We start from the raw sequence: 24,607 nt of genomic DNA, 5'->3' as shown, positions 1-24,607 counted from the left end.
GCATCTTTGGCAAGTGTTGGAGTAAAGTGAATATTTTATCATGATCCTCTGTTTTGACAACTGGAGAAATATGAATATTGCACAACCAGGGACCAAATTTTGAAAGAGCTACAGAAAATGTACCCATGTATGCACTAATTTGGGCAAAAACATGATATACATGGGGAGTGCTGATAGGAACAAAGAACAGAGAGGCATGGGTAGTGGTAATGGAAGCAAGTGCTTTGTTAATAATGGCCCAGAAGTGACATTGAACTCCTATGGAAAAGTCTGAGAGAATTTATTAGGCGATTATATTCTCTTGCTTTTTTGAACCACCCTGAAGAATTAAGTAAACAATGAAAATTATACCCTTTCTATAGAAAGGTTTAGAAGAGACTACAGAAAGGATACCTTGCATTACATTGCAAAGGTTTTTAAAGTAATTTCTATGAAACACACTTCAATTTCTAGTTAACCCTCATTGTTTCACAAACCAGTTCTCTCTCTGCTTGAGGGAAAGTCTCCTTTAAAAACTGCAAGATTGTCTGCATATTCCAAAATAGGCCACTATGTCTTTTTCATCACATCCCTTTTCCCAGAAACTGTCACTTTTTGACTGCTGATAGTCCTTTGATCTGCTAGCTCACACAACAGTTGTGCAACTTCAGGCTGGAGTTTATGGGCCATTGTCTTGTAATTGCCTCCAAGTGTTTGTTCCAAGGTTACTTATTTAGAGCCACTGTGTTGCTTTCCTATTTGTTTTTCCAACGGTCCACTGTTACACTAAATCAGTGGTTCCCAAACTTGTTCTGCTGCTTGTGCAGGAAAAGCCCCTGGCAGACCAGGCTGGTTTGTTTACCTGCCGCGTCCGCAGGTCCGGCCGATCGCGGCTCCCAGTGGCTGCGGTTCGCTGCTCCAAGTCAATGGGAGCTGCTGGAAGTGGTGCAGGCTGAGGGACATACTGGTCGCCGCTTCCAGCAGCTCCCATTGGCCTGGAGCAGTGAACCGCGGCCACTGGGAGCCGCGATCGGCCGAACCTGCAGATGCGGCAGGTAAACAAACCGTCCCGGCCTGCTTTCCCTGCACAAGCGGCGGAACAAGTTTGGGAACCACTGCACTAAATCAATATGTTCATATAAGAATGTCTAATAAACCCATATAGTTAAACAGTAACAATCTCACTGACTAGGTCACATGCAGTATTAATATAATTATTATAGCAGTATTCTTATATTATTACATAGCAGCATCACATTTGCCAGTCACAGTGTTGCTCTAATTAGCTGTGTCATGTAACAGCTACAGAGATCAAACAAAACACATTTACTTGCTCATGCAAGCCCCTGTTTGTGTCCAAAATGTCATAAAAGAACATATTTCCTTTTTTAAAAGCACAACATTGGAAATGAAGATGTTGAAATGCTTTAGTCAGATGCATCATATTTGAGTAGGCTAAAGCTACAGTTCTGCTTTCTTGAAAGTCAAAAGAGGTCATCATATTACTTGAGACAGATTAAATGATAAAAATTTAGTCATCCAAATCACATGGGGAAAAAAAGGCACGCAGAGACATGGGAATAAAAACATAAATCTACCAGCATTCTAATCCTAAGGCAGATGGCTTTATCCATTAAATTGCACATTCTTTGGTTGAGGGTTATGGGATTTCGAGGTGTTTCAGTAGCTGTTGTTATAACTGCAATAGAAACAAAGATATACAAAACTGTTAAAATTATATGTCAAGGTTTTGCAAAAGTCTAAACTATATTCGGAGTTCATAAAAATAGTGAAGATTCAGAATCTGGCTATTCCATAATTTAAATCCATATTTCTTTTAAAAAGTGATTCCATTTTTTTAATAAATGGATTTTTTCCATTAACTGTGCTGTCAATTAAGGGCACAGACCACCTGCTAAAATCTAGGCTGTTGCATGTATTTTTTTGCATTAGAGTTTCTCATTCTCCCTCTTTTCTCCTTTATACAGACTTCACTGGATTTATTTTCCACTCTGCACTTTCTTGGCTCCATTTTCCACCCTTTTTCATTATTTTTTTTCTCTTTTCTCCCTACTGCCCACTTTCACAGTCTCTCCTAAGGAGAATGCAAACCAACAATGTTCAAGCAACAGCAAAATGAATTTGCCCATCCTAAATGTAAACAAATTCCATTCCCTAATGTTATCTGCCAACAATACACACAAAATTACAGTATCCCAGAGTAATGTTTACAACAGTGCAGTGACACTATTGTAAATTGTAGAGTTCGACACCTTTATTGTACAATTCTGTATAATAGTTTTAAAAATAAGGGGCTACATAGAGGTTGGACACTGTTGCTGATATAAACCCCATGCTGATGAAAAGCCTGAATAAAGCAGAAATTGATAAACTCAGAGTCTCCACACTGGTTGTTTAGGCCTAAACCCATATTGTTGGTTGAGGGATTATTACAGAACACAGGTGCCTGCAACCAGCACTTCATTATGTGTAGTGGCTCTTCTGAACTGTATAGACCCAAGATACTTTCCAAACCACTCCTGTGGATTAAGCACACAGAAAAGTTTTACTGTTACAGTTTCTTATTATGTAAGGAAAAAGAGCACGTCAAATTTAAATAAACAGATAATACTCAGATAAAGCAAAAGGGAATTGTAAACTACTGTCTAATCACTCCAGGCTGGATTCAGGCCTGGTATAAATAGTTACCAGAGTTGCATCTTTTTACACCAGGTCTCAGTTCAACCTTCTATTCTGGGTAGACAGAGATTTTGCATTTCACTCATTATTTATACCTGACATTTAGTGATCTGGGTTGCTATATGACACCTATCTCCTCGGAATGAGAGTGCCTCTACTCCGCAAGGTCAGTACACATCCTAAAACACAATTAAGAACTGTTTTTTGTTCTTGTCTGAGTACTGACATGTCCGCAGTCTAGTGCCCAGACAAATATCATAAAGATTTCACTTTACTGCATCACAACACACATACAAATCAAGCTACATCTCAGCATCAAACTATCAAAGCACATTTTTTCTTATATAGTTTACCTTTTGTGGAAGTCTCACCTTCCATCTCCTCTATGCTGAGGGATCTTCCAGAGACTGGCTGTGTATCTCTGGAGCACAAGCAGATCTAACACAGCCAAGAATCAGATCCATCATGTCCTTTCCAAATGACTGGGAGTTTGGGATACTCAGGGAATGCAAGATCAGATGCATAGACAAGGCAAATTGTCTTCCCCAAAGAGCGTGCAGTCTACAGAAGAAAAATCACTGAGGAGGAAATGGGCTGCTACATTCACAGTAGTAATATTTAAAAGTCCAGGGGAGAATTAGAAACAGGATTGAGTTTTATTAAGAAATATACTTCTGGCTCATGCTTTAAATTGCATGAGCAAGAAAGGAGAGATGAATATTAGTTCTTTTTGTTTCCATAAAACTCCAAGCACCAAAGCTCCTCTATAGGATACAAGTTACATGTATAGGATCATCAAAATAAATTGTCACCGATTAATCATATACCAAGGAAAACACTCTTACTAGCCTCTGGTGAAAGATTTAATGTCATACAGATGAACACTTTCTATGGAAATAAGTGACTACCTTTTATCCCAATCTTACAGGTTCTGGTTGTTCTTTCGATTTCTCAAACAAATCAAAGGGGCATACACACACACTCCCTCAATTGTTGCTCATCATTCTACCAATCAGACAGAGTATTCAGAACAAAAGGAACTTTCTGAAGAACAACGAAATGCTAATACCGGCTCCTGAAAAAAACAACCAACAATCAGAATATTGGGTACCATCAAGAGCTTATCATTGTTCCCTCTCCACTTCTACTGAATGAACTGATAAAAGCCCAGACCCCCAAATAAAGATCTCAAGTGATTATAAATACTCCTTTTCTATCTAAATCCTTCACTAACAGTCTGCTGCTTAGTTACAAAGTAGGGTTGGGTTTTTGGACAGTGAGTCAAAGTCAAGGAGGTGAATGGGGAGAAAGTGAAACGGCAGCTCCAGCACATGTACCGAGCTTGTTATGGAGAAGGACAAGGACCACTTTCTGTTAAACATGGTGATCCCCTCAAAATTTTTGGCTGCCTGATGATTAGCTAGCAGATGCCAAGTTAAACACCTGTATGCCAGACAAAAACAGCTGTATGTGTGTCACTGCCAGTCCATCAGCACAGCACAACTCACGCTAGAGAGTTGGGATATTTTAGAAAATTCACAGTTCAGACGTAAGAAGCTTTTTCTACTCATTTCTCTCCTTTATCTCCTCCCTCTCTTTTCAACCCACCCCCACTAACTATATCAATACTAGTGGGGCCTTACTGCCATCAATATTTAGACACCTGCACAGTTGTCATTGGCTAGATGTTGTCATAGAGCTCTAAAAAGTTATGAGCAATGTACCCGTATGAGCAGGCTTTGTCTACCATCCAGCAGCACACAAATGCGCTGTTGTTCAAACTTTTACTAATGGGGTTAGAAATGCAGGACAAGATTAGCCTTCCAGGGCTACAATCATTTATGCAGGAAATGTAGGGCTTAAGGACTGAGATCTTAGCAACAGGGATACCAACAGAGACCTCTTTTGGCTGTGTCCAGCAGTCAGTCAACCAACAGCCTTAGTCCATCCACAAAATGAAAATAAAACCTATTTAACATCCTACAATACTCTGCATATATTTCAGAAGGGATTGCACAGGTACTGTATTCAGGAAGGGAGAGCAAGGGGGGGAAGGAATACTGAAGTTGCCTTTCATACTCCCTACAGACATTCCCACACACAGCTCTTATTGACACTATTGGAAGTTATGTGCACATATGTGCAGACCTCTCTCTATGCAGAGATTTTCAGTTCACCCTTATGAATAATCCATTTTTGTTTCAGCAAAGGAAAGAAAGGTGTGTGATTTACCTTCTAGTGTGATATGTTATAGCACTAACACAAGAATCAGTAGTCCCAGAGAATCAGAGTCCCATAGAAGTGAACCTTGTGGAGAGCATTCCAGTGACAGAGGACTGAAATTGGCATAATATCATTTGTAGGCTGGTTCCCGGTATACAATAAAATATTTTCCCCCTGTTGTCAAAGGGTCTGTCTTTTCCACCATGACTAGGTGAATTTCCCATCTCTCTTAGGAAGGCTCTCACCTCTCTGTCTGTCTGGGTGGATGTGGGGCTTGTAAGAGACCATTCATAATAGTGCCCGGCATCATCAGCTACCATGTTTTCTTTTAATGGGGTATATCATAGTTAGACAGATTTGACCACAGTTCTAGTCTGACTAACAATGACCATGTAGTCATCTTCCAAGGATGTTCCTAAGAATGTTGCAAAGAAATGTCTTGCCACAATGAACTCTTTGCCTGTCTATTTTCAAACTGGTAAATCTTAACTAGTGCTACATAGGATGTGTCTGACCAGGGAAGCTAATACAAACTAGCAGGACACTTTCTGCACTGTGTACATTCTCTCTCTATGATATCATTTTATTGCTGACAGGGGGGAAATACTTTTATATGATTTACTTTTCTAAAAACGTATAAAATATACAGTCAAAGTAGAGAAACTATTTGAAAGTTGTTAGTTTCAGTATATTTCAGCACCATTCAGTACAAAATAATTTGGATGAGATAGGTTAGATTTTATGCAACTCTGATTAGAACTTAAGTTCTTTTCCAGCGAGGAAACATTTGCAGTAAAGTTTATGGCTATCTATAAACTGTAATATAAATATGGAACTTTATCTTTTACTTTTAAAGAGTGGTGCCAAAAATATTTGGAAGTGCATCAATGTATTACTTAAATCCACAGTCTCTTTTAAAGTACATCTGTATTACTTAGTTTCAGTGTAAGTCTGGAGAGTAAAGATCATGTTTTTCTTTAGCAGGAGCATAGTCTAGAACAATAAGCATGGTAGTGGAAGCCAGGAACTTCTCAGTTCTATTCCCCCCTCTGCTACTTTTAATGCAAATCATCTAACCTGCCTGTCTCAGTTTCCTCAACTGTACCACGGGGATGCAGATACTTATTTGCCTGCCAAAGAAATATCGGTAATTGTTTGTACACGGCTTTGAAAATGTAAAGTGCTATCTATTTGATTATTTCTGCCAAGCATAAGAGTCAAAGAAGGTATCATGATATTAACAATAACTAGCATTTGTAATTTATGTAGTGCCATACACGTGCATGGAGTTTTCAAACATGTGAGAGGACAGATCCCTGCCACAAAGATCTTACAATATTAGGGGGCAATCCTGAAAATGATTACTCACAAACTGGTCCTTATCCTATTCTGTTTGCTTAGGTTTTATACTGCACCCAATCACCCTCAGATTTCAGTGCCTATGCAAATATGAGTGTACCAGTATAATATATTTGTATTACAATAATAGTAGTAGTGCCTTGAGGCGCTAATAAGGAAGGAGACCCCACTTTGTGCTAGGCACCTGTAATAAATAAAGTGGGGGGACAGCTCCCTTTGATGGACACCCAGCCAGCCAGTTAGCTGTAAAATCTGTCCTGGTAGCTGTTCTTTACTTGCTTTACCTGTAAAGGGTTAAAAAGTCCCCCAGGTAAAGAAAAAAAAGTGGGCACCTGACCAAAAGAACCAATGGGAAGGTAGAACTTTTTAAAATTGATAATCAAACAACACGCACAAACCTCTCAGGACACCAAAAATCCAAACCTGTTTCCTTTTTCAGCTCTTCCCCGGGGGGAAGGAGGGGTGAAAGGGCTTGAGTGCACCCCACAGGGAGGAATTCCCAAGTGCTCCTTCCTGGGTTCAAAAGGGGGTTTTGTTGAATTTGGGTGGTGGCAGCGTTTACCAAGCCAAGGTCAGAGAAAAGCTGTAACCTTGGGAGTTTAATACAAGCCTGGAGTGGCCAGTATTAATTTTTAAAATCCTTGCAGCCCCCACTTCTGCACTCGGAGTGACAGAGTTGGGATTGGCTCTTTTTGTCAGGTGCCCCCTTTTTTTCTTTACCTGGTGGGGGCTTTTTAACCCTTCACAGGTAAAGCAAGTAAAGAACAGCTACCAGGACGGATTTTATAGCTAACTGGCTGGGTGGGTGTCCATCAAAGGGAGCTATCCCCCCACTTTATGTATTACAGTGCCATACAGCCATGAAGTACAAAGACAGTCCCTGCCCTAAGGAGCTTAAAATTTTGGGTTTACGACAAGACGGAACAGGTGGACAAAAGAGATGGGATGGGGACAGGAGGACGAGGTGTCAGCAAAATGCCTACTGTACAGTAAAGCAGTAGTCACAGTGCATTTATGATCAGATGTCAGGTTTCCTAGGCATCGTGGCAGAAGCAAGGTTTAAAGAGGGTTGGCAGTGAGGATAAGGTAGTAACTTTATGGATTTGGGGGGGGGAGGATTCTTTTATGCATAAAGGTATGATATGGGAGAAGGCAATGAAAGGAGAAGCTGATTGGTGGGTATAAAAGCTGGGAAGGTTGATGGAGCAAAGGTGGCAGTCTAGTTCAGGATAGATTAATAGTCCCATAACTCCCATCTACCCTAATGGCTCTAAGTCATGAACAGCCATAAAGGTAGAAGGAAGGAAGGTTGTATTTGATCCAGTGGAGAGTGGGTAGCTGGTGAAGTAATGGAAAGAATTGTTAAAGCAGTCAGAGTGATGAGCCAGGAAGATGATCTTACCAGAAGCATTTTGCACAATCAAGGCTGAAGAGGAGGAGGTTGGAATAGTCACGTAGAGATTTTTGCCTCAGTGGAATTACTCATGATAGCAAGAACTTGCACAAGCAAGGGTTTGCTGAGTTGGGCCCCAAACAGACAAATACAGATAGAGACGACAGGGGACTGAGATTGGTATTTATGGGGGATTTTTGTTTTCGCATCCGCATCTGACTTTTTCTCTTTTTCCTTGTTCTTAATAGAGGAAATAGAGGAGCTAATAGAGGAGGTATCTCAGCTTCTAGCTATTATCTTTGGAAAATCATGGGAGACGGGAGAGATTCCAGAAGACTGGAAAAGGGCAAATATAGTGCCCATCTATAAAAAGGGAAATAAAAACAACCCAGGAAACTACAGACCAGTTAGTTTAACTTCTGTGCCAGGGAAGATAATGGAGCAAGTAATTAAGGAAATCATCTGCAAACACTCGGAAGGTGGTAAGGTGATAGGGAACAGCCAGCATGGATTTGTAAAGAACAAATCATGTCAAACCAATCTGATAGCTTTCTTCGATAGGATAACGAGTCTTGTGGATAAGGGAGAAGCTGTGGATGTGGTATACCTAGACTTTAGTAAGGCATTTGATACAGTCTCGCATGATATTCTTATCGATAAACTAGGCAAATACAATTTAGATGGGGCTACTATAAGGTGGGTGCATAACTGGCTGGATAACTGTACTCAGAGAGTTGTTATTAATGGTTCCCAATCCTGCTGGAACGGCATAACGAGTGGGGTTCCACAGAGGTCTGTTTTGGGACCGGCTCTGTTCAATATCTTCATTAACGACTTAGATATTGGCATAGAAAGTACGCTTATTAAGTTTGCGGATGATACCAAACTGGGAGGGATTGCAACTGCTTTGGAGGACAGGGTCATAATTCAAAATGATCTGGACAAATTGGAGAAATGGTCTGAGTTAAACAGGATGAAGTTTAACAAAGACAAATGCAAAGTGCTCCACTTAGGAAAAAAAATCAGTTTCACACATACAGAATGGGAAGAGACTGTCTAGGAAGGAGTACGGCAGAAAGGGATCTAGGGGTTATAGTGGACCACAAGCTAAATATGAGTTAACAGTGTGATGCTGTTGCAAAAAAAGCAAACATGATTCTAGGATGTATTAACAGGTGTGTTGTGAGCGAGACATGAGAAGTCATTCTTCTGCTCTACTCTGCTCTGGTTAGGCCTCAGCTGGAGTATTGTATCCAGTTCTGGGCACCGCATTTCAAGAAAGATGTGGAGAAATTGGAAAGGGTCCAGAGAAGAGCAACAAGAATGATTAAAGGTCTTGAGAACATGACCTATGAAGGAAGGCTGAAAGAATTGGGTTTGTTTAGTTTGGAAAAGAGAAGACTGAGAGGGGACATGATAGCAGTTTTCAGGTATCTAAAAGGGTGTCATAAGGAGGCGGGAGAAAACTTGTTCATCTTAGCCTCTAAGGATAGAACAAGAAGCAATGGACCTAAACTGCAGCAAGGGAGACCTAGGTTGGACATTAGGAAAAAGTTCCTAACTGTCAGGGTGGTTAAACACTGGAATAAATTGCCTAGGGAGGTTGTGGAATCTCCATCTCTGGAGATATTTAAGAGTAGGTTAGATAAATGTCTATCAGGGATGGTCTAGACAGTATTTGGTCCTGCCATGCGGGCAGGGGACTGGACTCGATGACCTCTCGAGGTCCCTTCCAGTCCTAGAATCTATGAATTAACCCTTTTCTTTATTCCCATTTTGTTTTCATTTTTAACCTTTATTATTTTCTTTAAAATCCCTGTTTGCAATAATTACAAGAAATCTTTCTATTTATGCTTTATAGAAAAATTACACTTTTTCTTAACAGTACAGTATTTTAGTACTTGGTTAATTAGGGGTGTAATTAAGTTTGAATGGCAGAAGGTTCAGGAGCTCAGGTGTTCTCAAGAAATTTCTGTCATCTAGGGCCTTGGCTACACTTGCTAGTTACAGCACTGTAAAGGCTCCCCCAGCGCTGTAACTCACTCCCTGTCCACACTGGCAAGGCATTTGCAGCGCTGTATCTCCGAGGTTGCAGCGCTGCATGTACTCCACCTCTCCAAGATGAATAGTGAGTATTGCGCTGCCGCTGCAGTGCTGCAGCGCCAGTGTGGCCGCCCAATGCGCTCCAGAATTATTCGGCAGTATCCCACAATGCCGATTCTAGCCACTCTGGTCCTCAGTTCAAACTCTACTGCCCTGGCCTCAGGTAACCAACCTTGTGACCGACCCTTTACATTCCCCGGGAATTTTAAAAAGCCCCTTCCTGTTTGCTCAGCCCGGTGTGGTGTGGAGTGCTATCAGCGAATCTTTCCAGGTGATTATGCCTCCACGCGCCAAGCGAGTCCCAGCATGGAGCAATGGCGAGTTGCTGGACCTCATCAGTGTTTGGGGGGAGGAAGCTGTACAGTCCCAGCTGCGCTCCAGCCGTAGGAATTACGATATCTTCGGGAAGGTATCAAAGGACATGATGGAAAGGGGCCATGACCGGGACGCCCTGCAGTGCAGGATTAAAGTGAAGGAGCTGCGGAGTGCCTACCGCAAAGCTCACGACGCAAACGGCCGCTCGGGTGCTCCCCCCGCGACCTGCCGATTCTACAAAGAGCTGGATGCGGTACTTGGGGTTAACCCCACCTCCACTCCGAGCACCACCATGGACACTTCAGAGCCGGTGTCGGGGGGGGAGGAGGAGGAGGAGGAAAACAGGAGTGATGGTGGTGGGCCAGATGGAGACACCCCGGAATCCCTGGAGCCATGCAGCCAGGAGCTCTTCTCGAGCCAGGAGGAAGGTAGCCAGTCGCAGCGGCCGGTACTTGGTGGAGGACAAACAGAAGAGCAGGTTCCCGGTAAGCGGGTTTTTTTTTCAGGAAGGAATTTTTTCGGTGCGGGCTCTTTGGGAGAGGAGGGTTAGGCATGCATGCCTAGATGCGGAATAGTGCATTGATGTGGTTTATCACATCGCGGTAATCGGCCTCGGTAATCTCCTCGAATGTCTCATCCAGAACGTGTGCAATGTGCTTGTGGAGGTTTATCGGGAGAGCCACCGTGGTCCTTGTCCCAGCCAGGCTAACGTGTCCACGCCACTGTGCCGCGAGGGGCGGGGGGACCATTGCTGCACACAAGCTGCATATGGGCCAGTGCGGAAGCCGCATTGCAGTAGAAGACCCTCCCTTGCTTCCCAGGTCACCCTTGGCAGCGAGATATCGTCTAGGACGAACTCCTGTGGAAAATGTTGGGACAGTGTTCAGTGTAGGTGCCCCCTGAAGCTGTTGGCTCTCCCCAAGGCACAGAAACCCAGAAACAATCAGTTCCCCTTACTCACCATTTTGAGGCTCCCGTGGGATATGTGTGCTCTGTTTCGGATGGGAAAGTTATGCTATTGTGTAGACCCTGTGTGTTTTCTACTCCTTAAGTGCAGGGGGAATCATTACTCTGTCTGGTATAAACAATGCTGCCTCTGTTAAATGTTGCATTTTGCCTATACAGCTGCATCAACCTTGAGACCTCAGCCGTCCCTCTTATCGCCTACTCAGAGATTGCAAAGACTCAGGAACAGACCGCGAAAAAGCAAAGAAGACATGCTGCAAGAAGTGATGTGGCAATCTATTAAAGAGAATGAGAAAGCACAGGACTGGAGGGAGAGAGAAAGCAGGATCCGCCAGGAAAACGCAGCGCACCGGCGGCAAAGCACTGATAGGCTCATAAGCATCCTGGAGCGCCAAGCAGATGCTATCCAGGAGCTGGTAGCCATGCAGAAAGAGGAGCAGTACCGCAAACACCACCCCCCTACAGCCCTTGTCCCAAAACTCTTTCCATTGTGCCCCACTGTCACCACCAACCCACTTTCCCCAACTTCCGTTTCTTCATGCCACCCGCTGCCTCCAACACCAGTATCTTCACCACCCAGCCCTGAAAACCATGACCCTTACCCTCTGCACTCAACCCCCATACCATGCAGCATAGCTGTCCTGAAGTGCAGCACTCACTGCACAGCACACCAGACAGGACATATGCGAATCTGTGATTGTACTGTTCCCCACTCCACCCCCTTGTTTCTTTTCAATAAATAATTTTTTTTCTTTTCAATAAATGGATTCTTTGGCTTTGAAAACATTCTTTATTATTGCATAAAGTAAAAGACTCCTTAGCCCAGGAAATAAACAGGCACTGCAAGTCTGCTTGTCTGCTAAGCAGACACTGATTCCTAAAGATTGGAACTACTGCACTTCACTCCCGTGCAGGGCACCAGATATCACTGCGGTTTTCAGCCTTAAATTGCTCCCTCAAGGCATCCCTAATCCTTGCAGCCCCATGCTGTGCCCCTGTAATAGCCCTGCTCTCTGGCTGTGCAAATTCAGCCTCCAGGTGTTGAACCTTGGAGGTCCATGCCTGAGTGAAGCTTTCACCCTTCCCTTCACAAATATTATGGAGGGCACAGCACGCGGATATAACCGGGGGGATGCTGTTTTCGGCCAAGTCCAGCTTCCCATACAGAGATCGCCAGCAGCCCTTTAAACGGCCAAAGGCACACCCCACAGTCATTCGGCACCGGCTCAGCCTGTAGTTGAACTGTTCCTTGCTGCTGTCAAGGCTCCCTGTGTAGGGTTTCATGAGCCACGGCATTAACGGGTAAGCGGGATCTCTAAGGATCACAACGGACATTTCAACTTCCCCTACCGTGATCTTCTGCTCTGGGAAAAAAGTCCCGGCCTGCATCTTCCTGAACAGCCAATTGTTCCAAAAGATGCGTGCGCCATGCACCTTTCCGGGCCAGCCTGTGTTAATGTCAATGAAATGCCCACGGTGATCCACAAGCGCCTGGAGTACTATAGAGAAATACCCCTTCCGATTAACGTACTCGGATCCTAGGTGGGGTGGTGCCGGAATAGGAATGTGTGTCCCATCTATCGCCCCTCCACAGTTAGGGAACCCCATTTGTGCAAAGCCATCCACTATTTCCTGCACATTACCCAGAGTCACGGTTCTTCTGAGTAGGATGTGATTAATGGCCTTACAAACTTGCATCAACACGATTCCAACGGTTGACTTTCCCACTCCAAACTGGTTTGCAACTGACCGGTAGCTGTCTGGAGTTGCCAGCTTCCAGATTGCAATAGCCACCCGCTTCTCCACTGGCAGGGCAGCTCTCAATTTTGTGTCCTTGCGCCGCAGGGTGGGGGCGAGCTCCTCTCACAGTCCCATGAAAGTGGCTTTTCTCATCCGAAAGTTCTGCAGCCACTGCTCGTCATCCCAGACTTCCATGACGATGTGATCCCACCACTCGGTGCTTGTTTCCCGAGCCCAAAAGCGGCATTCCACAGTGCTGAGCATGTCCGTGAATGCCACAAGCAATTTCGTGTCGTACGCGTTACGCGGCTCGACAGCATCGTTGGACTCCTCACCCTCACTCTCACTGTCACTTTGGATCTTAAGGAATAGTTCGACAGCCAAACGTGACGTGCTGGCGAGACTCGTCAGCATACACCTCAGCAGTTCGGACTCCATTTCCCGCAGACAGATCGCGCTGCACAGAAACTGTTGAAAGATGGCGCCAAAGGTGGACGGAAACAAAGGGATTTCTGGGATGTGAAGCGATTCATCATGGGGCATTGGGACAGGACCCAGAATCCCCCGCACCCACGCCCCCTTCCCACAACCCACGGCGCCAGAATAGGAAAAGGTGCTCTGTGGGATAGCTGCCCATAATGCACCGCTCCCAATAGCACTGCAATTGCCACAAATGTGGCCACGACAGTGCGCTGGGCAGCTATCAGTGTGGACAGACTGCAGCGCTTTCCCTACTCAGCTGCACGAAGTCAGGTTTAACTCACAGCGCTGTACATCTGCAAGTGTAGCCAAGGCCTTGGGCTGCGTCCGAACCAGACATAGAAAACAAGTCCCTTCCAATTTTGGATCTAATTTACACCCCAAACTGTAGAGCTGAGCTCAGAGCCAGAGATCTGGAGCCAATTCTCTCCATCCACCATTCATATATGGGTCAGAGGTGGTTTCAGACTGGAGGATCCAAGTGAGGTCTGAGGTTAGGAATCAAATGATGTATTTGTATCCAGTTCACCCCACTTTGTTCATCTTTCCTCAGATAATTCAGTTGTTAATCTAACCCAGGCAGTAAAATTGTTCCATTTCCCTTAATTATTTTATTCTCGTCAACTACAATTCTTTGGTTGGTGTTTGTTTTTGCAACCATAGTGATGAAATACATTTGTTGGCCACAGTCACAGTAATTCTGAACAGTTATCTACTAGTATCATTGTTTTAGTTCAGTGAATCCAGACGTTTGCTTGATTTACACCTTAAAAGTAGGAATTTGGAGGCTATATTCCTAAAATAACTCTTGGATTATTTTTCTAACATCAGACCAGAAGTTTTTCATTCTGGGACATTTATACAAGAACTAAAGATGGCTCCCCACACTATTTCCTCCCGCACTTTGCTGTGAGTTTTGGATCTAGTCTGTCTTGTGAAATATTCTTTTCATAATTGTCTTGTTATTCTCTCCCTGAGGAAAAATTTGATACTATTTAAATCTGTTATTTGCACATTCAACTGCTCTGAATGAAAGACTGATCATTTTAATCTTAACAGTGCAAACTTTTCTAAAATTTCATAGGGATCACCTGCTTTGCGCGCGCACACACACACAGCTCTGCTACTAGTTCCTTTGGTGTCAGATAAACTCCAAGACGTGATGTAACAATCTGATGACAAAACCAAAATGGGTTTGAAAGACGTAACTATCAAACACTTACAGAAAAACTGAACTCACAGTCCTGTACTTTGCACTGATAAGAAATTTCTATTAAATTTGGATTGTTGACTCAACTGTCCATTCCTCCCTTGCATTTGACTTATACCTTTTATAGCTTCGTATTGCTCTCTGCTTCTCAAAGCCTTGTTCCTTGCTAGGGTTCGATCCTATGTGAGCAGTCTTCCTCATGCATGCAGTCCTGATTCACACAGTCTTACCCTTAAATTTGTTCGATATCGCTCAGAATGTTTTGTGTTATTGATACGTATTGTGCTTTCCATTTTAATAGGACATATCTCAGATCCTTGGCCCCACTACCACAACACAAAGAGACTAGAAACATGGTGTAAACAGGCAGTTAATGAGTGTCCTGGTGAGGGGGAGTCCCTGAGTGGTATAGAACTGGCTATGCTCTCCCCGCTGTAGGTCATGTGGCTGCTGCACCACAGCGCTCTGACAATCCCCAGTTAACGGACTGGCCCCGGGGGGCCAGAGGCAGCTGGTAGAGTTTAAATTAGCCCCGCTCAAGTTCTAAATTATACCAGGGCCTGAGCCAGTGTGGAAGTAAGCCCAGGCTCATAATGCTGCAAAGAGCTTTTTGCAAATCTCCCACACCCCACCCTTGTCCCCTGCTCTAAGCATTTATTGAAGAAGGATTCAAGGCTTAGTTTGAAGTCAGATGACAAAAGAGATGAGCTGCTAGAACGAAATTACGGCATGATCCCACTCTCAGAAACTGAAAACACTAAAACACTCGCCTTTTGTCGCTGGGACTCAGTTTGAGTCCAATATGGGAATGGAAATGATTTCTGGAGGTTTCAGCCTGTCCCCTGATTGATGAATTTCCAACTCATTTGCCTTCCAGAACAGCATCATGAAGAAGGTATTGTCATAACAACTGGAAGGAACCCTTTGTGTGGGGTAGAGCTTAACAATACGGCATTGTAGAGCAATTTGTTCCCTTTTCATTAATTAAAATGTACGGGTTATTAAATATTAGTCACTGACTTTCATCATTTACAGACCTGTTTCACTTCAGTTAGAAAGGATGGCATGGTAATTGCTAATTTATGCAAGAGTTGGGATTGCTGTAAGAACAGGCCAAGTCCTTCAGGATGGGTGTTGCTAGTGAGTATTATTGTTCAAAAATAAAAATAGTTTCTAAACAAAATGGTGTGGGAGGATAAGGATTCAGTTCAAGTTGGGCAGTGGCCAGTTCGGGTTTATGGAGTAATTGCTAATTGTGAAAAGCTCTGCCCAATGGTCTGTTTACCAGGGATGTTTTGCCCATTTTAGCTGAGGTGGGGCTCACTTCCTTAACAGACACAGAACAGAGCTGCAGTCTGCTCTGTATCCTGCCTCAACAGAGCATGCTCAGATCTTGAGGCATTCACAAAAAGTAAAAGTAAAACCCCTGCTTCTCTGTTGCATAGCAGGCGTAGATTAAAGAATCAGGATGCCATTCACGTTCAGTGGTTACCTACTCTTACACGTATGTTTTAGAAACATTCTCGGTCAAGGATAATTCTCCATAGTTAATTAATTATATAGTTAATCCTTCCTGTTGTACTCAGTTATATATGCAGCATTCTGTGTATTGTATTTTGATCATTAACGTGGGTGAACAGTGACAGCAATTGAGTAAATTGTCTCAGCCTTTGATCATTCCTGTTCACAATTAACAGCAAAATAATGTATGTGGTACATTAATATTAGCAAAACGCAGTCCTGACTACAGTCAGATGAATAACAAAATATTATTTCAGGCAAAAATCACAATTCAATGTAATAGCGTCAAATAAAATCACCATTGTTATTTAGATACATATAATGGTGCCCCTCATATAGGTCCCTTGGTGGTTTGTCCACGGTAAAACCAATCAGCTGAAAGGGAACAGAACATAAAAGCATGTACTGGCTTGTTAATAAGCCTTCCCTCCTCCCTTATAAAATTAACCCAAAGTTTTATTCAGTACCTTAAATTCATCAAATGTGGGCTCTGAAGATCATCACAGAAAGGTTCAATCCTGGGACCAACAGCAAGAATAGTCCAGCAGATGTTAAATCCTGTGGCAGAAATATTTGTAAGAATGGTCAGTGAGCTGCACCACCTACATTAATAGGAGCTGAGAGGGTCACATCACATTAGAGCAGTAATTCTTTCCCTGAGGTGAAATATGCTTATAACCCCACATTCAAGAAATGCACTCCGAACTAGGGCTACCATTGCACCCCATTATGGCTACAGGTATAGCAGAAGTTGGAGATCAGTGTATGATGCTATGTGTCATATGTGCTCTCATACCTAACAACAGTGGCATGAGTTAAGGCTGCAGTGGCAGCCCTAACTATGAATGTTTTTGCCTTTGCCAATGTAGATCTAAAACAGTGGTCCCCAAACTGTGGGGCACACCTCCCTAGGGGGGCATGGAAGAACACCTGGGTGGGCCGGGCCAGCCCCCATGAGGGAGCGGGAAGATAGCACCACCCAGCCCCGCTCTGCCCCCAGCTCCACTCCAGGCCAGCCCCTGGCCGCAGCTGCAGCCCCAGCTTAGCCCCCCGGCCTGGCAGCATCCCTGCTCCCAGCCATGGCTCAGCTGCCAGCTCCTGCTCTCAGCTCCCGGACCCCACTCCCAGCTGTGGCTCTGCTCCTGGCCCCGGCTCCACTCCTGGCTTGGGGGAGGGGCGGGGTGCGGACACATTATATTACTGGTAAGGGTGGGGGGTGAGAGGAAAAGTTTGGGGACCACTGATCTAAAATGTGGCAATGGCTTTTGGTCATGTTTGCATTTGATCTTCAGTGACTTAATGGGAGTACGGTCTAAACCTCCCACACTTTTCAAAAATTAAGCATTAAAGGAATCATTTCCCCACTTTCTAACATGACATAGTGCTTGAGATGCCAATGGCGCTTCATATTAAGTGACTCTTTATACTGTACGCTGAGCACACCCGTCACATCATTCCCTTCTACAGAAAAATGCTCCAAAAGGAAAAAGTTTCAACAAAATATCAGCATGTTCAATGCAGCAGCAAATATGACACATTTTTTCACTCAGGAAGAGAATTAAAGGTGGCATGGAAGGGGAAGGAGTCATGGCCTTGTAACAGTTCAGAACCCCAAGATCTGTGAAGGACTCTGCATACCTATCCCTCTGCATGTTGTCCTGGGCCCCCTTATTCCACCCATCTGCTTTAAGATTCCTGCTGTGGTTATGTCCAACAATGAGGCAGTGGGGGACAGGAAAGGGAGCTGTAGTGCAAAAGTTAATGCTGCTTAAAGCAGCATTATATTTCCCTGGATTTACAGGCACTACACTCTGCATCAGTTCTCCCATAGGGGGTGGGGTGGGAGGGAGGTACAAGATAATGTTGAGATGAATGGGACATGTCAGCAGTGTTAAATTTAAATGAAGCGAGAAAGAAAAGACTTCTGGAAAAAGGAGTTTTGCTGATTTTAGAAGACTCCTTTATTGATGTTCACTGTTTTCAACACACCCATGGCTAGTGCTCTTTACTTTATTAGAGGGTTGCACATGTAGGGTGTGTCTACATTGCAGCTGGGAGTGTCTCCTCCAGCCCAGGCAGACAGACTCATGCTATCTCTACTTGAATTAGTGTGCTAAAAATAGCAGTGTGGACATTGTGACCTGGGCAGTGGTTTGGGCCAGCCATCTGAGCCCACGGCCAGGGAGTGAGACATGGGCAGCTAGCCAAAGCAGCCATGCATGCTGCAACATCCGCATCTACCTGGGCTGTGAAGGATGCTCCCAGCAGCAATGTAGACGTACTCTTAGTTGCTACTGTAGACCAAACTCATTGCACACACAAAGGCCTCCTGCCATTCCCCCTACAATCTCCTGGTGTGCCACCTTCCAATTCTCTCTATTTCAAAGAGTCCCTACACCCCTACACCTTCTCCCTGATGCCAGGGGTTCTGTCCCGCCCCCCCCCTCCGATCGCCATTCTCTCCTGCCACATGCCAGGAACCAGGATGCCCAAAACATTCCATAAGACTAACAGACCAATGGTTCATCTAGTCCAGTATCCTGGCACTGGACACTGTCAGAAACAGATGTTTCTGGCAGTTGGAGGCTTAGGGATACCCAGAGCATGTAGTTAAATCCCTGACCATCTTGGCTAATAGCCATAGATGGACCTCTTCTCCAGGAATTCGTCTAATTCTTTTTTGAACCTATTTATACTTTTGGCCTTCACAACATCCCATAGCAAAAAAGTTCCACAGTTGACTGTGTGTTGTGTGAAGAAATACTTGCTATTGTTTGTTTTAAACCAGTTGCCCATTAATTTGAACGGGTGACCCCTGGTTATTGTGTTACATGAAGGGATAAATAACATTTTCCTATTCACTTTCTCCACGATATTCCTGATTTTATAGATCTCTACCATAACCCCTCCTAGTCATCTCTTTTCTAAGGTGAACAGGCCCAGTCTTTTTTCCCCTCTCTCCTCATATTGAAGCTGTTCCATATGCCTAATCATTTTTGTTGCCTTTCTCTGTACTTTTTCCAAATCTCTCTCTTTTTTTTTTTTTTTTTTTTTTAGATGAAATCCATGACGTTTTGGAATTGATCAGATGAAGCATTCAAAAGCATCATGTTACATACAGATAAATAGAAACATCATCAAGTACAGCCTTTGGTTGCTTGGCCAACTATCCAAAAAATAATGTTTGTAATGTACCTTAAACTGTGTAAACAAGGAGCATATTTGGTGTCCCAAAGCTCCACAAAACGGCCTTCTGTCCTTTTCTCTCTCTTTCTTTGACAGCTACATTTTTTCCTCCATTATCTGAGACTGTCCTATTTTTCTTCTTGAGATTCCACTACCCCAAACAAAAACCTCCCAAAACAAAACCCACTGGCTTGGGGCCTAGAGGATTTATGCTGCTGGGGTCTCGTAGCCATACATTTAATACACCTATCCAGGTCTCTACTGGATTTAAACAGAAACAATTCACTTAGGCTAATATTCTTAGAACTCTGTAAGAATCAGAGAACAATTGCTTAGTATTGCAGATTTAAAAAGAGCACACAGCAGTGAGAGTTAACTGGATCTGACATTCTCAATACCTGAGCTGCTGTCTCCACTGCTATCCAAGAGGAAGAGATAGGTGAAGAATGAAGGAACTGAACCATCAGACAGAAAACAAATTAATCTATTTCTTTCCTGTTTTCTTATCATTATTTTTTGTTTGTCTTTACCCAAGAATTCTTGGTTGTAAACGGTTTGAATAAAGAGGGGTTCTCTAATTAAACTATCAAAAGATCATGCTTTGGGGTTTCAGTCTCCATACTGAGTACAAGAACAGAGTGTTTTAACCTCAAAATAGCCTTATTTAGTAAAATATGGCCAAATTAACACAAAACACTCTACAGTGCCTGTTTCCTGGCTCTAACTCCTTCCATTCAGCCACATTCACCCCCAAAACACACAAAGTCTCACCTACACAAAGATAGCTATAGAGGAGCTGCTGCCAGCTCAGGAGCAGTGGGAATTTATTAATAATTATATTCAAAATGTGCTAGGTGCTGTACAGACATATTGGAGAATAAAGTCTCCACCCTAAACAACATCAGGGTGTGTAGCCTCCAATCGCCTCCTTCCAGTCTATTTTGGCCATAAATTTGTGTGTTTGTTCCTCTTCATATCACACACAGGACATTCAACCCATAGTAGTCCTCGTGCATAGGGACAGGAGCCATTTGGGGGTATGATTTCTGCCTATATTAAGTAGTGCACAATGTGTATATGGGCTGTGATGGAATGACAGATTCCCAATGGACACTGCATTAAAACGCCTTGTGATGCACAGCCTCTTGGCAAGAACAGTACTGCCTTATATACATGAACAAATCTGCTTTTACATTGTTGTTAGTTTTTTAAATACAGAAAGGATCATTAGGAAAATCCTGCAAGATGTTATTTTAAAATAAATCTATTTTTAGTTAAAGGAATGCAAAAAAAGACAAAAACAAGAAAATCAGTGAAGCCAATAAATATGGAAACAGAAATAAAATTACCCATAAAACAGAGACCTGGGGGAGTAAATTCTGCTTTCAGGTACACCCATATGTAACGGGGGCACTCACCTCGAGCACCTCTTTGCAGCTGAATGCAGTACTGCAGTCCTTTTCCTGCTCCTGCTGCCCTCTGTAGGTTGTCAGCTAATCTTGGTGGGATCTTCAGTGATTTGACCCTCAGCCCAAGTCACAAAGTCCAAATGAACCCCTTCTGGGATCATACAAGCCCAACAAAACTGTCTATCTGCCCTCACCAGGGTCTTCAGCCCCAACTTTGGACTCTTTAAATTCAGCCTTTAGCTCAGGCATTCAAATGAGTCTGGTCCCCTTTTCAGGGTTTACATCACTTCACCAGTGGCTAGCGGGGGAAGTCAGCCCGCCCACCAACTCCTCTGGGTTCCAAACCAGGGATTCTATAAATAGAAGCCACGTAGTGCTCACTTCAATTTGTTGCTTCTTCTTACCTGGGCCTTTTCCCACCTGGCCCCTTTATCTTCCCCCCTTACCTCAGGGATAAAGTTCTCAGGTCCTCTCTCTCCCAGCTTATGCAGATGCAGCCAGAACCAAACTCAAGCCTCTTTGGCCAAAGAGTAGCATTGCACTGCACCGTACCCCACCCCACGGTCCCAGCCAGGAACTGACCTGCTAAGACCCTGCAGTTCCTTTTACCTAGGCCCTGGGAGCCCTCAACAGGCAGCCCTGGAGGACCTACCTTTGCTGCTCCTTTTCTGGGGCAGAGTGTAGCAAGACTGTGGGGCCTCCTGCAGGGAGCAGCAAAGACCAGGTACACCCCATCACATCATGAAAATACAGAATAAGTCAACAGAGTTACTAAAAGAGCTTCACTATACAATGAAACCTTTGTTATAACCTTAACTTCTCTAATATCACTTTTGGTGCCCATGAATTATACAGAATAACCCCAGTGCACTATCATAGTACACAAGAACAACTACCATGTTCCTAAAGCTTATAACATATAAAGTTACATTCCATAATTACACTAAATAATACTTTGACATAAGAGTATTAATTTTAATGAAAACCAGTGATGTAACAGTATTTTGCTTAATTCAGACTTCACAGGCCACTGGAATAAAAGGATTAAGTATTACAAATCCTGGTGGTACTCAACCTTAACAAGCAATTTATAATAATAATTTATTCCACATGTCTGATACCAGTGAAAAAAGCTGCAGAACACAAAGCTAGCTGACGTCTCCAGGAAGTGAACTGCTCACTCCGTTCTAATATTAGAAGCAGACTACAGCAACGCTGCAAGTATCATTCCTTCCATACCCCCATTCCTTTGTCCACACAAGTACAAAACAAATGTGAGTCACTGTCAGTGATTGGGTTAAAATGTCTATCATTTTATGGACATATGGACATACTTAGGACATGCTTTAAAGATGCCACCAATATGACTTCCATGACAAGTGATAATATGGATAGCACCTGGAAAGAGAAAAAGAGGGCAACTAGAGAAGCATGATGTAGAATAATAGAGAAAGAAGCCAAATCCATCAACAAGACAGTCAGAACCCAGAACAGATCAGCACAAGACCAATATAAATGGTGCAATCTGGTGAATGCCCTGTGCACCTGAGGGTGTGAAGGATAGCGGGGGGGAAAAAAAAGATAGAAAATCTTGCAAACAATTATTTTCTTTTAAAATACTGATGCTTTAATTAAGCCATGCAAAGCATGGGTCTGACCTGACCTGCGGGAAGCAGTGCAGACCGAGGGACGTGCTAGCCACCACTTCCCGCAGCCCCCATTGGCCTGAAGCAGCGAACCGCGGCCAGTGGAAGCCGCGATAGGCCAGACCTGTGGATGCGGCAGGTAAACAAACCGGCCCAGCCCGCCAGGGGCTTTCCCTATACAAGCGGCGTCCCAAGTTTGGGAAACACCGCACTATGGTATGAACTTTACCAGGTGATTTTTTCCTGCATGTGTAAACATACCTGGGAGGTGGGGGTGGGACTGTTTGTTAACTTTCATGTTTGCTTAGTTGGTTGTGCAACAAAATACAGCCAAGGGTATATTATGTCTTTTAAAGCTCAGAAAGAAGAAGGGAAAAAAGCAACAGAGACCAGACTGACATCTATTTTTAGAAATATATGAATCCATATTTATTCTTTCCTTGGTAATATTTTAAAAGAGAAGCCCTCCCTCCCTCTCCCCCGCTTGAAGTTGCCTCATTCTCTTCACTTGTTCTCTATCTTCCTGTCTATACCCCTTCTCTCAAGGCTGCAAGTCCATCTAATAATGACAAGATTAAATGATGATTGTTGAATTTCTATCTAATGCCCAATATGACTCACTAACACTGAGGTCTGTCTTGTTGAACTGTTTCATCATCAAACCTTATATCAACCCCTAGAGGGCAACAGTCAGTTTTTTAGCCATATATATAAAATACCAAGCTCCAACAGGTGTCCCAGCACAAAACTCAATACTGGCTTGAAAAATGGATTACTAATTCATGTCAAATATTTGCTGCTAGGATAATTTCCCAGAAATTATACTGTTGGGGTGGAACAGGGGGCTGAGCTGGCCAACATAAAGGAAGATACAAGTTATATATTTGTTCAAGCACTAAGCACAGTGCCATTATGGAACAGTCTTAAAACCACAAAGCAAATGCTGAAAATATAAACCAACACTAACCCATGCCATGATGTAACAAAACATAAAAGGTCCAAGTTAAAGTGTAGTTTTCCTATTAGAAATATGAATTTTCTTTAACAAATATGAAACATTACAAAAATGTGAAGATGGCACATGCAGAAAAAGCTTAGCTAGTCATGGAGATTTTTGGTTGTTAATAGTAATGCTCACGACCATAAGCCTTTCTACAAAAATGTTTACAAGAGCCCAGTTTCCAGACAAGGCATCTAAGTAGGACTCTGTCCTGCATCTGGATCAGCAGATAAGCACACAAATGGCTGTTTCATGCATACCCAAGTGTCATTTTGAGCAGGCTTTGGAACATCCCCATAAAGGTGCCAGCATTTAGACATCCCCTCTTTTCCGGGTTGTCTTCTCCTATCAGGATGCCGCATCCTCAGCATGCTACCAGCAAAAAGGGTTCAGTCATTTAGTAACTTGCAATGGTAGACGAGAGGAGGCGTAAATGAAAAATCACGTAGGACCTCCAAAGCGGGCTTGTGATCTGCAGGTTTGAGGGCAAATTGGGAGGGGATTGTAATGAGAGATCAGATACAGATTTTATATTAAAAGACATGGCACATCCTCGACCTTTTTAATGAACAGAGTAGTGAAGTTCAGTGTTATTGATCGCCCCTTGTAGGGATAATTTGGGACTATGGATTAAAAATTATTTTCCAGTAAGAGAGTTCCTTTTCATGCCAATGTGTCTGCCTTCATTTACATTGATCATTGGGTTTTCTGGGGTGCAAAGACTAGATTAGAAGTAATTTCTTTAATTTCTTTTCTGTTCTTAGAAGCCAGAAAGAATGACATCCCTTGCTGACTGCCAATACGTACAGGTAAGGAGCCAATTGTAACCTGGCTGACCTGCCTTAGTATAATTCATTCAGTCTCGTAAAACTGAGATTTTGCTGCAACACATACATCCGCTTTGAAAAGTCCCATGTTTGTACTCTGCATGTACTGATCATTGGACATAAAACAAAGATTGCCTTAATGATCATGTACATGCAAATGGCATACAAATGAATCCTAATAATAGGATTCTATTGTATGCCACTTACATTGTAAAAATAAAGTCTATACTTTTTTTTCCAACGTTAGTGGACAGATTCTCAGTCAGTGTCAATCGTCACAGTTGCACTGACTTCAGTGGAGCTCTGATGATTTACACCAGGTGAGGAGATGCCCCCAGATGTTTTCAATATTATTTATGTCGTACATATGGGCTCCTATAAATATTAGCTTCCTTCCCCCACATTCAGAAACTTTATCTGAAAATTGCTTTTCTCCAGCATTGCACATCATTTCCAGTTATAAGTTTGTGCCTTTGGTGTTAATTTGTAAGCACTAATTTGTGATGTTTCATTTTATGGTTTAGAATGACAACATGATGATCATTTTAGC

General features: G+C 43.2%; 1 long non-coding RNA gene across 1 annotated transcript in view; it reads left to right on the top strand.

The window, feature by feature from the left end:
- LOC117884123 overlaps positions 1 to 24,607 on the top strand; it is a 77,555-nt gene that overhangs the window by 31,575 nt on the left and 21,373 nt on the right. Inside the window, exon 2 of the long non-coding RNA XR_004647499.1 lies at positions 23,995 to 24,039. This is a non-coding gene — a long non-coding RNA (uncharacterized LOC117884123). The remainder of the gene's footprint in view (positions 1 to 23,994; positions 24,040 to 24,607) is intronic.

The sequence above is a fragment of the Trachemys scripta genome, chromosome 10 (assembly GCF_013100865.1).
Source record: "Trachemys scripta elegans isolate TJP31775 chromosome 10, CAS_Tse_1.0, whole genome shotgun sequence".
Taxonomy (NCBI): Eukaryota; Metazoa; Chordata; order Testudines; family Emydidae; genus Trachemys; species Trachemys scripta.
This window is presented reverse-complemented; position numbering and strand designations above follow the sequence as displayed.